Here is a 17365-nt window from a genome sequence, read left to right as displayed (position 1 = left end):
TGTAAAGACAAACCCTGGAGAAAGGCTTAAAATGCTGCCTTTCTGTTTCTGCTCAGCAAGGACAAAGAAAAAGTCCTTAAGTAAAACATAGGCTGCGGTTGATGATATGGCTAATACTATATTTCCTACTTACATACATTGGGGTGGGATTTGGGGTTCATTGTAACTGTTCGTTGTTCATTAGAAACAGTAGTATCAGCCGGAGTTACAGATACTGCATAATACGGAGGACTGAGACATTGACCTATTATGCTACTTCATCACCTGGGGTGGTATTCATCTCATCCAACATTAGCCATCTAAAAATTTGGTGCCTAATCTATGCTAGTGATGGGGGTTCCTTCAATGGAGATAAATGAACTTCTTCAGTGTGATTCCTCTCATGCCTAGGTAGGTATTCATAGTGCATAAGATGAATTGTCCTTTGGAGATGCCTCACTCTCTGTGCATTTATCTACCTGATTATGACGGATCAGGTACCTGCATGCTAGGTGGATAAAGTTGGATATGACAAAATTCATGCTTATGCATTTCATAGTAATGTTATGTCTTCACTGCACAGTACAAATCCATGAAGGCATGCCTTACTATCTTACTAAAAGGCACCTTGGGAATGAAAGCAGAGAAATTTGTGAGGAATAATTTAGCCTGAGAAGACTGATTTGCTCCAGAGAAGGAGCTAAGCAGACTATACAAAAACGTCTCCATACCTTCTGCAATTCATAGCACTTATAAAAGAATGGGAGAAATACCTACTACCTGGGAGGTTTAATACCCTCAAAAGATCTTCTATATAAAAGTTATCACATGAAAGCATAATGCAGAATACTGGCAATATCTAGGGAAGCTCATCTGATTATTAATGTTCTTTTATCTCCATTCTTGAAAAATTAGGCAGTCCTAACTTTTAGAACAGTATTCTATTCCTGTGACACAGGAACTGTCAGCTTTCATTTTCTTAATAATGACAATTTACCTTTTGCAATAATCATTTACAGACAGTAATTTACAGTTTAAAGGGTATCCACTTTGAACAATCTTGAGATGCCTAGTTGCAAACGATGTTAAAATATGGGTTTTTTTCCTCCTCCAATCATTCAGAATTGAACTGTTTCTCTGCAAGTGGTGTCTGCACCTCTGAACCTAGGGGACATGTGCCCTCTGAATATTTTCAGACTGTTATCCCTGTCACTTAAAACATAAAGCAGTAGATTAGTTTTAAAGAAAAATGTTAAGTCAATACTGATATTAGAGAATAAGAATCTCACAATAATGTAGGAACAGAATGTTTCACATAAAGCAAATACGATGAGGAAGCTGTGGATATTTTTTTATTCTACACAGTAAGAGAAAGAAGATACATTCCATAAAAACATACATAAAGTTTGTTTTAAAGCACTTAAGAACTTAAGGAAATTTCATACAAGGAATGATTTATAACCAAATGTTACACACAGCAATTTTAAAATGAATGATTATTACAAGCATTTTAAGGATATATAACTTTGATCAAATAAAAGTCAGTGTGACATGAGCAGAAAATCCTTGCAGCATTTTTTTAGTGATATTGTTTAAAGAAATCATAAAAACTTGCTTGTGATTGAAAGTTCAGTAGGAATGTTCTTTTCCTCTCTAATTATTTCGTGGTGTTTTGACAGATCTTATATGCTCTGGTGTAGTACTGACTAAAATAAAACTATAGTTTTATAAGCAGTAAACTAAGGAAGTACTATTCAGATTAAAAAAACCAAACAAACAAAACAAAACTAAAGCAGCACTGAAGGTGAGGGAAGTTTATTCCAAAGAATATGTTTTATGGTGCAAAATTTTATCCAAAATAATACTAAGGAATTTATCCCCCTTTTTTACATCTTTTCAGTGAATTAAATATTCTCTTCGCTAGGATCTTGTAGTTTTGGCTTTCTCTTTTAATACTATTGCATTTTTTCAGATTTATAGAAAAGCAAATGTGCATTTTTAAAAATGTGAAGGGTGACTTGAAATAATGTGATTTTAAAGAATTAGAATTTAGAATTAGAATTAAATTACAGTTTATCTTTTACTCCTGTGAGAGTCCCGAGGTTACTTTCAATAACTTGATACATTCTGAGGTCAAGTATCATTAGGGAAACATTTATTTTAATGATTTAATTTAAAAGGTAGCATTGGTAGAAGAAAGATTATAAGTTCTTTTACTTTGTCAGTATACTTTTGATGAACAGAGGTAGATAATAGGTACAGTTTTAAAAAGGTTTCTACATAGACAAGCTGTGATAAGACAAAAGGTTTGTAATGATTAAGGCAAAAGTATACTCATTATGTGACTTTTCAGCTAGAAAAACTCCAAAGCAGTTCCAGAGCTAAGACTGGTAAGCCTTGTCTGAATGTTATTAAGTATCACAGTTGCTCGAGTTCATGACAGCCAAAACATTTTCAAATTTGGATAGAGGCTGAGAGAAGAAGGAGAGGGGAGGGAGAGGGGATTGGAGGAGAGGAGAGGAGAGGAGAGGAGAGGAGAGGAGAGGAGAGGAGAGGAGAGGAGAGGAGAGGAGAGGAGAGGAGAGGAGAGGAGAGGAGAGGAGAGGAGAGGAGAGGAGAGGAGAGGAGAGGGGAGGGGAGGGGAGGGGAGGGGAGGGGAGGGGAGGGGAGGGGAGGGGAGGGGAGGGGAGGGGAGGGGAGGGGAGGGGAGGGGAGGGGAGAATTTTTGAACTGCTGTCTGTCCTAAAGGCATAAATAGCCTGAAAACAAGGAAGCTCTAAGATACTTTGCTTTCTTCCTTGATATCTCACTGTATAGTCCACAAATGGCTACTTTATTATTTTGCTGAATGCCGTAAGTCTCCATTTTCCCTATCAGTCAAATTATATATATTTATTTTTTCTATTAATTAAATATGTTTCAAGTTCTCAAATACTTCACTCCTCAAAGGATTAAATGTGTAAAACAAGAGAAATTGAGGAGAACAGGATTAACAACCATATTCAGTTTCAACAATTTAGTTTCATGGACTTATTCCTGTAACAGAATTAAAAATCAGGTCCCATAGACACACAGAATCTGTCAGGGATTATGTGGAAATTTCCTATTCTTGACCATTTGATGAATCCAATGGAGCTAATAGCTATAATTAATTTCCTCTGGTTTTCTGAATATTCTGCTCTACCCTTGGAGATAAGAGATGATCTCTTTATGCATCATTCCTAGAAATACCATTTGTTACTTTTAACTATGGATTTATTAATAGACACAGACACAAATTTGGAAGCCTTTCACATTTTGAAATTTCACCTCTGTTCTTCATTTCAGCCTGTCACACAGTGAATTCATCAGTGTCACTTATGTCTCCCAGTCATGAATTTTTATTGAAACCCCAGGAATTGCCATAGTCAGTCCAATTGAAATATGTTCAACATGTTTTGAAAAGTTGACTATGCTGCAGTTAAAAGGGTGAATTATCCTGACTCACCTGAAGCTTTTAATAATTTATGTTTTAAAGGTGTTGTTGATGTAGAGTTTGACTCTAATGTATTTGATAAAAAATAATTTTAAGGATAAGGCTTAAGTTTTCAAACTTACCTCTGATTCTAGGTGCATAAATTAGATGCAAATGACTAAATATTTAGCTCAGCCAAAAACTCATAGCTCTGAGCTGCAGCTATTCCTCACCTCTAATAATCAGGTCAAATTACCAGCCCCATATACTTAGACTAACAAATAAAAAAGCCAACAACAATAAGAAAAAAACCCCAGAAACATACGTTTCAAAATATGAGATGCAGTTGAGACTTGGAACTATTGCTTAGAATATACTGATTGTTAGGATTGAATTTATCCTGCATTATTGGGCATCAAAGTGAATAAAGAATAGTGAAGTGAATAGGCAGGGTGCTAGATAAGCTCCCCCTCCCATGAAAGGTTGGACCAGATGCGCTTTTGAGGATCCTTCCAGCTTTGACTGTTCTATGATTCTATGAATAGTAGACTACAAGAAGTAGCTGTACTTTTAGCAATCTCCAGCCACACTCACTAGAGACTCTATCTATCTGCTACGCAATCATATATAACTGGGGCCTCAAATAATGATATTATGAATATTATATGTATGGTCACCTTAGGGAATAGCAAACAATATATGCTACTGAAGTGTCCAAATATTCCTTTTTGCTTTAATACAGAGTTGCCTGAACAGGATCAAGCATATATTCAGCTGCCTCAGTGAGATACTGAAATAAAATAATAACTTTTAAGGGAAGTGATTCCATGGTCTGGACTCTGAAGATATATTATTCCAGTGATAGTGAAAGCTGTGGGAGAGAACAACCTGCCAAAAGAGTAAGACTCTTTGAAGACCAATGCTTAAGTCCACTTGGGGTTCTCTAGCCTGCTATGTATATCCTCCCAGAAGTATAGGGAAGAAAACCAAAGATACTATTATTATTATTATTATTATTATTATTATTATTATTGCTCTTGTTATAGAAATATATCTTGTTACTATTATCATTATTATAATTATTTTACATACTACCTTTGAGAGACTCAGAACTGTACAATATACTGGATTGTGATCTAAATAATGGGTAAAAGAGCTGTTGATATTTTACAGAGGCCTTTAGTGCATATTGTGGCCTATTTTTTGAAGCCACGTCCTAAAAAGCATGCATATCCACATACCCTCTCCAGGAGAAGACTCTTAGTCAGGCTGTGCAGACTGGGTACTACACTTGAACTATGAAAAGCTTGGCTGTAAGTACTCTGTGGGCCTCAAGGACTGCCACTGTCATCCTGAAACACATGCCCACAGGCATCATGTGGGAGGACAGCATAGGGCCACGGCAGCTGGACCCTAGTCACTGTTTTCCAAATTGCCGACTGGAAGGTACCTCCTGATTGAACCATGCTCAGGCTTTGTTTTGGTAGGAATTGTTGCTTCATATCAAGAGAGCCTAATAAGAGTGAACTAATGTATCATGAATAAACTTGGGACCAGGACCAGGACCCAAGAGTTGGAGAGATAAATAACTTGTAGTACGCATGTACCTTAGGCTGCTGGATACAGTGGAGATGATGCGGAATGTGCCTTTTCTCACTGTTCACTGGTGGAAGTCACTGCTTAAGAATACAAAAAGTGAATAATTGCAGTCGTCTATTCTGCAGCAATACAAGAAAACTTGAAAGAAGACCATGTGTCAGTTATTAGTCAGTCCAGAGTTCTTAGGGTCTGACATTGTACCAATATAATGGTATACTTTAAAATAAAGTCTAATTTTAATACAAAGATTAATACATAGTCTCTATTCAGGCTGAAAAAGCAGATGAAAAAGCAACCTAGAAATACCTGCATGCAAAATTCTGGCATCTCCTGTCATGTTGCTAGCTCTACAGATAGGCCAAAACAGCAATTCTGCCTGCTCTTGCTGATTTGGTTAGGTAGGAAGGTGTCGTGCAGAATATTGTAATTTCAAAATGTAATATGAGATAACTTACAAAATTTGTAGCATGAAATATAAGTTGCATTTTAAAATGTGGGTGTTAGCCTCCAGAGCCCACCCAGGCTCATGCAAATCTGGCTGACTCCAATTGGTTAGGAACATGCCTTTTCATTACCTGTCATTTATTGACTTTCTTCAAAGAGAAAAAAATATACGTATATTTATTTTTACATTTCAATGTTTTTCTTCATTTTCATCACTACCATAAGATTCCAAGCAAAACCAAAAATTGTACAAAGGGCCAAAGACTCATCTGAAACCAGGTGGACTCATATGAAACACCCCAAGGACAAAAAAAGATCACAAAAAGATAAATAAGTGATGTGCAAATAAACAAACTGAAAAACATGAAATGAGGTATGTGGCATGTTATCAGTGCTCATGGTTGTGTTTTGCTTGTCTGGACCATTGCTAGGTGACTGACTGATCATTATTCCTGCTTTTCATTCTATGGTATTTGCAACAGCACTTTACCTTGCATCATCTTCTCAGTCAGACTAGCTCTCATTTTTCATACATATGTTAGGTACAGAAGCATATTCATATTTCAATCCTTCAGAGAGTGCTTTAATTCTTCTCTTTCCTCCATCCTTTCTACACACAAAAGCTCCTCTTGTCTTTCCTGGATAGCATGACTTTGGGCTAAAATTAACACCAATGACTCAGCCTCTTTCCTATTTGCTTGCTTGTAGAAGTCAAATTTTCTAATCAATCTGTTTGCTTAGGACTATTTTCAGGACACCTATTACCTTCATAACTAAGCACTTTCATCTGAGCATCTATACACAGCAATAGATCAGATCCATATTTGCCAACAGAATTTAAAAAACCTCATGTGATACAAATGCAAACTAGATATATGACAAGCATTCCTAAACATTTCTGGAAAAAGCAGTGATTTCCACAACTTCAGCATTTTCATTAATCTAATTGGAAGGCCATGATATATGTGAGCTACTTGTGTTTTCAGCAGACAGAACATGGAATACTACACAGATGATCACAATGAAATTAAATTTTCCAACAGTTATAAAATATAACTGAGAAATCTAAAAAGAAAGAAGAAAAAAATCCACTGAAGAGAGATCTTTATGGTATCTCTATAACAGTGGTTGGCAAGTGTTCATGTTCTAATGCCTTTGATACCAGAAAAATCACTATAATGTTACCACACAGAGATATGTAAGTTATCACAATTATTTGCTTTTGCACATATAGGGGTTGTCTATGAAAGACCATGCGGTGTGTTTATTCTGGAAAACACTGACATTCCGTGTGTGATCCAGATACTTTAGCTAAATACTATATCCCACCCCAGGATAACATATCTTGCACAGGGACTCATTACCTTGACACTTTAAAACTGCTAGTAAAATTACTGAATGATGCAGAGAACGGGCCATAAATCTGAACATGGGTTCAGATGCTGCCTCCTACACCTCGCTGTTGTGAAGATCATTTTGTATTTCTTTGTGAAAGACAATACTGGCTTGAGACATATTTATCCTAGTCTCCTCAGTGAATGTGTAGACTCTTTGGTACAGAGAGGATCATGGGCAGAAGCGAGATGAGAGCACCTGCATCCTGCGGACTGTGTTCCACCCTGGCAGCCACCAGCTGAACACCCATTATCACCAGAGCAGCTGGCTCACTGGAGACAGGTGTAGCCCAGCACTCTATTATGCCTTTTGTAGTGCTAATTGCCACTTTCTGGAAAGAACAAACAAGATACTTACAGTTAAATAAATATGTATAGAAATCCCTTTATGGCTTTAGATGACAAACTGAATAAAATTCTCTTCCACAGATTAGTAACATCCATAGATATGAGCTGGAATTTTGTTTTTCAGCATAACTGTCATGAGTCTGAGTCTGTTATTTCTAACATCTCTATGAACTGGTTTCTTATACTGGCGTGAAACTAACTGTACATTCACAACATTCTATTTTCATAGCTGTCAAGGTAAAAATAAAGACCTGGTTTCAAATTCGTATAGTGTTTGATTTTTGCAAAGTGTCAGTTTATAAGACCACCTCAGATCACGTCCCCATCATGGTCCAAAGTCTTCCAGATTTGAGATGGTTCTTCAGTTCCGAGAAAGCTCCTAAATATAGTCAGCCACCTCTCAATGAGGGGACATCAAGTACTTCACCTTGCACTAAAGTTTTTCACATCCTTAGGCAATGTGAAAAATTAAGCTTTTCCCCATGTTTCAGATTTTGGAAACATAGGGAAAATCTTCTCTGCTTAGTTTTAATTGTATTTGCCTGTCCTTCCAAAGAGGACATTCAAGGACTATGTTTAAAAAACACTGTATAATGGATATGTTTAATAGTATAATATTATGCTTACTTGTGTTCTCTTCATATGAGTCGAGGGTAAAGTAATGGGAGGTGGGCTTCTCTGATCTAGTGAATAGTAGCGCCATTTATAGCTGTAAAAACAGAGATCCAAATCTTGCATAGAAAACAGTGAGTTTCCCTTCCTGAAGTAATGAAGAAAATTGGTAACAGTCTACTGCTGAGGTATTTTGCTTTCAAAGTTAGGTATGTGAAATGCGGTCGCAGTTGGAAGTCATCTGGCTGTTATTGTCAAGTAATTATTGCTCAGCTAACTTCACCACTTCTGAGAAATAACGTTATCTCCTACAATTTTGTTTGGTTTCTTTCTCCTCCCTAGGTATTAAAGTTCTTACTGGTCTTGCTATCAACCCCTGTTATGATCTGCCAGCTATGTATATGTGCAAAAATTTTAAAAGATGTTGGCAAGATGGATTGCTGTAAGGAATGTTTTTTCACATTGTAGGCACTTATGCATATTTAAAACAACTTTGTATATGTATTTTTGGGTTTACTTCATGTCAGAAATTCCAGTGAGTAACTGTGATATAATTATATCATGATCTGAAAGTGAACCATTTGGTACCTTAAACAAGAGTCAATCTGATGGCAGTTTGCCATTTTTACCAGAAGCAAAGCAGCCATTGTTGTTCCAAATCCTACAAATCTTGGTGTTTTTTCTTACCTTAATGATGTAAACAACTGTGGTTCAGAAATGGAGTCACATGTATTTAAAATCATGTCTGCTGACAAGGACTTGTAGGATTTTTTCTTTAAGTTCTTGATAGGTCTTAATAAAAATTCAAGGGAGGAAGATCCCAAAGGGAGGCTTATCTTTTCATACCAAAGAAAATTATACTTTCCCATCCACCTCACTCTGGTAGCTGGTATCTTGTGATTTCTTCCATCCTCGTGCAAAAAAGCTTACAGCCTCATGACTAATGTCATCTGCTTCTCTTTGGGCATGTATTGGTTATTCAGCATCTGCAGAAAAATTCAACTTCCTGTTCTGAAGTTGAATTCTTAATGATACATTTATCTGACAGTGTTGGCTGTAATACAACTATTGACAAGTCACCAAGGAAGAAATATACTATTCATCTTCTTACTTCCACCACCATTTTCCCAGAGGCAATGGGTTCATATAAAATCTTCCATTTTCTCCCTTTATCTTTAATCTGAAATACTCTCAAGCTCAGTATGACTGTACAGGGATGAGAATATATCAAGATACAGCAGTCATTTGCTGGGCTCTAATTATTAACAACTTCCACAGCTGTCATACAGTACCTCAGTTTTAATTGGTTGTACTAATAAAAGGAGTAATTCTGTGCACTGAGATACAGACTATCCTTGTGTAATTTAGGCAGCCTGCCGTAAGCAGCCTTATGGGTAAGTACTTAGGGACTGCTCCTTACTACAAAAGGCTTCACCTAAATTAAAATAGTGCATTTGAAACTAAAATAGTGCATATGTTGCACTAATAAAGTAATAAACCATGTTCATTCAAGCTGTTCTATGTCACTGGAGAAATTTTAATCAATCAGATTGTGTTCTCTTCGGAATATTGTTCCATTTGGAATTGTTCAGAGAGCTGTCCTGAAACAGAAGATCATTATTATTTTTTTTTTTTTTTAATTATTGAACATGAATGGTCACAGCAGTTGCAGATTTTGCATAACTAATAAACTGAGATAAAAGTCTCTTTTTGATTTAACATTTACTTCTATTTGACTATTTGATTCCTTAACAAAGATGGAATGAGACAGTAGTGTGATAACTTGAGACCCCTGTATGTCAGTTATCAAATCAGATCAAACAGGACATTAATTATAGTAAGTACTGTTTATAAAGATGTGGCCTAAGTCTAGAAAAAATGTTGCATCAGGTGAGGGGTATTTTGACTTTCAAGTTTTAAGTACCTATCTAGACAGAAGCAACTGTATTAATTCTGACCAATATAACATATATTATTGGGTTCTGGAAGCTCTGAAAATAAATTATTTTGTCAATTTTTAACATATTTAGCAATATTACAGACTCTTCTGAGCATCACTGGGATTTGAAATTAGATAAATTAATAATTTTCATTCAGGAATGAGTCTATCACCCACTCTGTTAGCTGCATAAATATGAACAGACTGATAGTAAGAAAAAATTTAAATGGAACAAAATTCATTTGAAATTTGTAATTTGGTGAAACTAAACGCATTGTGTGAGTATGACTTACACATTTCAAGTTTCTGCCTGGCTTTTTTTTCCAAGTCCAAGCTTTAGCTTTTTTGTAAGTGGTCAAAATCAAAAGACCCATGAAAATAATACAAAATATAATAGATATGACATAACAAATGCAAATCCTGATTTTAAACCAGTCTGACTATTCTCAGAGCCTAAGGCAATCTGAGTACTTGTGGTTTAGCATAAGTACACTTTTTCTCAGTTAGACTTTGTTAGTGTTTTTCTTTCTATAACCTCTACTGTCATATGGAGAATTTGAGATAGGTGTTTACCTGAAAAATTCCGACTGACTTCAGTGGGCATTAGGAGAGTCTTCAAGACTGTATTTGCACTGCAGAACCCCAGAGAATATCAGAGCCAGACCCAGAAGTGCACCATCACTACATTCTCCTTCTCTCCTTCCCCTCCATCTTCATCTCCATGTGTAAGAAAGTGGGTGATCTGGCCAGGGGGAGCAGTATCATGCATCTGTGATTAGGGTGTCGGAGGATTGGGACCCCAGGCATGCCAGGATGCTCATCTGCTGTTCCGTCTAGACATAGCCTAAGTGCACTTGCTGGAGCACTCTGACAGCAGTACTGCAGAGACATTTTTCTTTCTTTAAAGAAATAGAAACAGTAAAACCTTGTAAACGCAACATCCATTTTACAAGGTTAAAACAGAAGGCAGTAAAAGCAAGAGTCAAGGGGTTTGGTTCATCTCATTTTCTGTCAGTGTAACTTCAGGATAATTCAGACATCTTCTAAGAATAATGGTATGTGGAATATTTTTTTTCAAGGACCAAAAAGGTTTTATACATGTGTAGGGTTTATATGTAATTCACAGACTTTTTTGCATCTATGTACACATGAACATTATGTGTAGAGCTGCACCCATATGTATGGCTATGCATGCATGTATGTGTGTGTGTGTGCACCTTTACTGGCTTTTATAATGATAAAGATAAATATTAATCATTAGAAAAAGAATGTTTTCTGATAGCACACATATTGCTTAAAGCTGTGGGCAAAATGCATAATCAAAAAAAGCACATTTTTCTCCTGGTGATATTATTTATTTATTGCTCCTATTGCGTCTACAGATACTGAATTATTTGTTTCATTATCTCTTTGTACTTTCCAATACACAAAATCCTTATCTACAGAGAGGCTTCACTTGAATTCAAATTCTTTCTAAAATGACTTGTAACTTATTGGTTATTTTTTCATTTGTTGGATAACAGATATCACTAATGACATCTGAATTAAAATTACTCTTTTAGGCAAAACAGCCGGACAACTTTAATTTTGTTAATAATTTGAAGAAAGTAGATCAAGAGGTGAGAACATTTATAGTGTGTATTAAACAGAACATGAAAATATAATTCTATTCTGCACATACAATTCATTTATCTAAGGATGAACACTGACACCATCACTGTCTTAGAGGATTTGAAATTGGATAACAAGGCAGTTGTAACTTATTATCACAATGCTAGTAGCAATTTTCCAGTTTCCTGCTATAGCCATTTATATTCCTTTATCTGTGCCTGTCAAATATCAAATTAATAAATGCACCATGATCATCATTAACAAGAAATCAGTACTTACTATACTTTCTAGCGTGTGATCTGGGAGTACCTCATCTTTTAATTTTAAGGAATTGCTGCAGTCATTACATTATGTGCCAAAAATTAGGAGGCAGCGTAAGTCACATTCACCACCACAGTTTATATATGTGCATATAGTTAAGACATACAAATGGTTTTCAGATCCTTAAGAATGGGAAGTATTACAAAATGCTAAATGTCTGTTGGTAATTCCCCCCCAGATACTCACCAGTGTTTCCCCCCTAGAAGCCAATGAGCTAGGCCAGTAAATTATAGGAATGGTTATAGAGGCTACCAACCTGGCTGGAAGATAAACCAGTTCTGTCCCATTCTGAAAGACTAAGGGTACTCCTGACTTTCTGCAAAACAGAGTTGGCTGATTTTTGCTTTGTATTACGTTGTTTTCAGTACCTCTTTAGAAAACAATATTGGGAACTAGGAGATAGCAGTGATGCTTCCAGCTCTTCATGGTTTGCCACTAAAGAGAGATACATTTTATATAATTTTTAAAATACATTTTTCTATAATAAAAGATATTCACATATTATTTTTAACACCCCCCCTTGTTTTCCTTTTGTGTTCTCTTTTCCTGTTATCTACTAACAGAGTATAGCACAGCTTGTTGGTAGGAGAACTTGAGCAGTAGTATTTTACAGTTCTAGCTACTGACTCAGTAGTCTGATCTAGGTCACTGATACACAGGGCTTTCTGTTTTCATTTTTGTCCTCTGCTCATGGGAGAGACAAAAAGAGATTAAAGGGATAATGGGTCTGATCCAAAGCCCTCTGTGGGTAATAGCAGAGCTGACAACAACTCCGTTTCACAGCAACTTCTGAGACTTGGGGATTTGTTTCCACTCACTTTGGAACAAGTGGACATTTTCGCTAATTGAAATTCTTTTGAAATGTTCATTTTGACTATAAAATGTGATCTGTTTGAAACAGGAAGTCTGCTGCTTGGTAATCAGAGAAACGGTATGAAAAATGAGTGTTTCATGTTAATACCCTCTTCCTGATAACATGGAACCAGGTTTTTCATCCCCAAACTAAATAGATCAGTAAACTAATACTTCCCTCATCCAGACCATCAGGCAATTATGTATAAGTGAAGAATAATTTTCATTGACTCTAGTAGTCTTTGAATCAAAATCAAAGAAACAAATATGGGCTTCCCTTTTAATTTTTTTCATGTGAAAAAATATTAATGAAGCTATTTCTACATTCCAGTCCACACATAGTCATGGAACAGAGTTTGTTTTCTTTACTCAGTCTTAAGTGCTTGTTATACTAAAACCACACTGAGTTTTGTTTCTTTTAGTACTACTTTTACTATAGGGAAGTCTAATACACCTGACTATTTGTAAAATTTCTAATTGATAAAAAGTCTTTTGATCAACTGGAAATTGATAAACAGTAGCAATTGTGATTTTTCAGAGTTATTTCTTTGATGGACATGGTGGGACTGATTTATGAATGACACGGGGATAATGTTAAGTGGTAATTCAAAATGAATGTCCAGTTTGTAATCTGAATTAATTCTCATCTAAAACACACCTATACAGAACTACATCGGTGTCACACATGATGAGCAGACATTGCTTTCAACAGCCATTTTATGAATATGAATGAGTTGTTAGAAAACACTTTAAAAAGTTATAACTGGAAGTTTCAAAAGAATGAGTTGGAGTTTTTTTAAGATTTTGCTACTTTTTAAATTAGAGAAATCTCAATCCTGAGATTATGCAATAAAGTATATTCTTCACAGTTGCTGGGGGCTGCCTACCAGAGCCTGCAGGCAGGATTGCTATTGTCAGTAAAAAATATGCCCATAAGAGTCATCAGTCTAATTTCTTTTTACTTTTTTTTTAGACAACCTTTATTATGACAACTCCACATATTCTCAACATTTTCAACTTGATTTGTTCTATGTGGCATTTTGATTTTTTGAAAGATATTTGTGCATAGATTTACAACACATAGATTACATAAACTGATGCTGGTGCTGTGATCATTGAAACAAAATCTTCTCACATTTGTAATATGCTTTGTGTTGTGTACATTCTTTTAACTAATGGTTTTATTATTTAGATGTGAATTAAAGACACCTAGTGAGAACAACACTAAAAATTTAGCATTCAGTACTTCAGAGTTCTTTTACAACTACAATATTTTGCTGTATTCAGAATAGTAGAGCCCTGATTGCTGATTTGCCCGGACTTGTACTGTGTATGTGCATGCATGCACACAGCTCCCCATGACCATCTGCCATTAAAAGATATTACCATTATCATTCCCAGTTCTGTGAAGAGTTCTCTGTTGTATTATTGCTCTTTCCTTCTTGGAGTCTCAGACGTAGCTGGGTAAAAAGTGTAAACAAATGTCATGTTTTCATGCTTTGAATAAGCAACAGTGGACAGGAGATATTCACTGACTACAATATCAAAAGAAATCAGACAGAAGACAGCATCTGAGCTGTTACTATCTGAGCAGTATGCAGTGTAGTGAAGCCTGTAACATGGGAATAGCTCAGGGTTGAAAGATCTCAGGGTGTCTTGAGACTTAAAGCCCCATTATCTAAGAGCTAGTGATATTAAGGAAGCTTGGGGGAACACAGTTTCATGAAAGATCTTGGATTATCGCCCAGACTAGAATATCAAGTTCAGGAGAGTCGATGGGAATAAATTTGAGTTTGCCAGACAGATGTAAGAGGTTTCTAAGATCCTTTTTAGTTCCAAACGTCAGTCTTCGGAGTCTTTCCACAGGATCTTCATGTCTGGGATGTAGTTTTAATAGAGTACTTAATCACAAGAGACTGTAGAGTATCTCCTAAGTGATTCTTCTCTGTGATCTGGGAGCATTAAACCATTCTGTGACCAGAGGAAGCCACAAGCAAAAACCGTAATTTAGACAAGAGAACCGTAAAAGCCAGACAGAGCCTTTTTGCTTGACAAACCAGGAAGAATACAAAGAATATATTATGTATGTGGCAGTTCCTTGAACTTCTCTCTTTCTATCAGAAAGAAGCTTTATAATGAGAATTGCCATATTTCAGCTCTGACATTTTTTTTTGTCAGTATTTCAGTTTGTCAGAATGTGTCTCTTTGTCCATGAAATGGCTTCAGGTTAATAGGCTTTTCTCTCGGCAGAGAGGGAGCCAGCATGCTAATGTAAATCCTCTAGGAAGTAGCCAGCACAGGTGTTGAAAGCAAATGATTTATCTATTGGCAGCTGTACATCAACTTCTGTACAGGAACTGCTGCAAGTGATAGTTTCAGTCTTCAATTTGATACAAGGGCACAGAGAAGCTTTGATATATATCGGCACCCATCAATACTAGCTTGGATTTTGATGCCAATCAGTCAAAAGATCGTTTATGAGTGGTACATAGACTGGTACATAGACTTTCTGTTATAAACAGAATTAGTCTGATTTTTTTTTTTTTTTTTTTTTTTCAGAATGTTTCCATTGCAGAAAAGCCAATTTATCAAAAACATTTCAGTGGGGAGCCACAGTGGCACCAAGTCAACTTGACAGAACTGTGTTTTGAAGTAAACATAAAAATAAACTGATATTATCAGAAGAGAAAATACATATTTTTTCTGGTTTGGAATTACTTCTAATTTCACTATACTGAATAAAAGATGAAAACATTATAAAGGTTTTCACTGGTGAGAAAGGTCTGAATTTTTTATTTCTCTAGACAATTTTGAGATATTTTATCAACAACACAGCATTACCTACCAAATAAAAATGAAATTTCTCCCCATTTCTCATTTGATATAACTGATAAATTTCATGATGATTTAATTTCTAAAATGCATCTATTGCATATGTTTACAACTCTGCTTTATGCACATTCCGGGGTTTTATGCTTGTTCCTTTTGTTATTAATCAACAGTGGAAAACAGATGTTAACCCCAAATGCTAACTCAATATTTTCTTTTACAAATAAAAGTACAGAGTTAACATTTATTTAAAAAATTCATAGTAGTATTGGCATAAAAATCTAACTCACTGGTTAGTGCCACTTAGAAAAAGACAGGAATTCATATTAATTTCATAGCCATGCAGTCCTAACTGTGATGGGTCTTGCTAGGGATTTCATAAGTTTGTGATAGATCTGTGACCCCTTTAAACTTAGTCTTCCAGTAACACCTGCAGTGAAAAATAAGATTGCTTTGAGATTCACATCTACTTCCTTTTTTTTTTTTTTTTTATTTTTAAATGCTCACACCCATGTTGAAGGCTAATTAACCTATAAAACCTACAGTGTCCAACTATTGCATACTGACAAGTGGTTTGTTTTCATCATGAGCAAGCTGCAATTAATATTTGAGTACATATTAAATTATGGCTGTTTTCACATCTGCAGATAACATCAGATCATTTCTGAGAGGTATTACTAAGGGAGAAATAGAATCAGAATATACTTAAGCATTGATTTACTCTTCTGAAAGCAATAAATAATTTAATTTGGTTTATATAAATAGTACTTAATTTTTTTCTCAGTCAACCTTTTGTTATGATAACACAAAGTCTGCTAAAATAATTAAATATGTACAGAAGAGAATAAAGTAATTATTTTTACACAAATATTTGTAAGAAAATAATGAAAAGCGTCTTGATGAGCTAATGAATAGCCAGTGTGCACCAAACAGAAAATGTGCAAAAGTCAGCCAATTGAAATTCAGAGGGAAGCTGATCATCTGAACTCAACTTCTGAGTAACTGATGGCAGAAAATATGATACATGTTGTTTCTAGAGAAAATAGAATAATAAATGCAGTATCAGTATTTTAAAACTATAACTCTGCAACACTTTTCTTGCTCTTATTTTTCTCCTATAGAAATAATTAAGGAATTGCTGAAATGCTAAAATGATGGGTTAAATTTATATATAAGACATTCATTTTGTTACTTCCCTGTTTCTAAGTGTAGCTAAAGCTTTCCCACAGATGTCTGGGTCAGTGGACCTCCCTCCAGGAAGGGGGAGGATAATGAAGGCAGCAAGACCAGAGCACTGATATAGGACTAAGAAGATGCAGATGTCATTCTCAATTTTAGCAGAACTCATCTGTAACCTGAAAAAAACCCCAGGTTTATTCCATCCTTCATTTTACTTCTGTGAAAAAATTATTTCAGAAATATATAATATTTATAGAGAGGTAATGCCTGGAAGACAGATTATTACTGTGAAAGATGAGTAGAGGTGGATAGTCCAAATTCATTCCTAGGTTTCATTGCTGCTGATTGCATCTCAGAAAGAACACTTCTAAGATACCATGTCAAAAAGTTTTTCCTTGTATGAAAATGAGTAACATTTTGCACAAGTGTTTCTTATACTAATTAAAAAATACCCATTTCATCATTTCTGAGTGAGATGTTGTGGGTGTTTTTTTATATCTGTGAGCAAAACAGTGCTAGAATTGCAGAAGGACTTGCTTTGCCCTGGAATCAATAGCTCTTGGGAAATGCTGTACAGAGCTGGAGCTTCAGCTGGGTACCTTCATGTTTTTGTAATGAGTGATAATCTGGTACACGCATATGCAGCACAGAAAACCTTTGTGGTAGGAATGCCCTGGGGTAGGTCTGCTTCAGAGAAGTGGCAGGCCCCGACTTGCTGCAGTTTCAGGTGAAGTATATTTTCTATTTGTATCTACAGCTAGGGCCCTGAGGGCACTTCAAGCCCTTACTGTCCCCACCCAGCCT

The sequence above is a fragment of the Athene noctua genome, chromosome 2, assembly GCF_965140245.1.
Source record: "Athene noctua chromosome 2, bAthNoc1.hap1.1, whole genome shotgun sequence".
In the NCBI taxonomy this organism is placed as follows: Eukaryota; Metazoa; Chordata; class Aves; order Strigiformes; family Strigidae; genus Athene; species Athene noctua.
The sequence above is the reverse complement of the archived record's forward strand: the minus strand, read 5'-3'. Positions refer to the sequence as shown.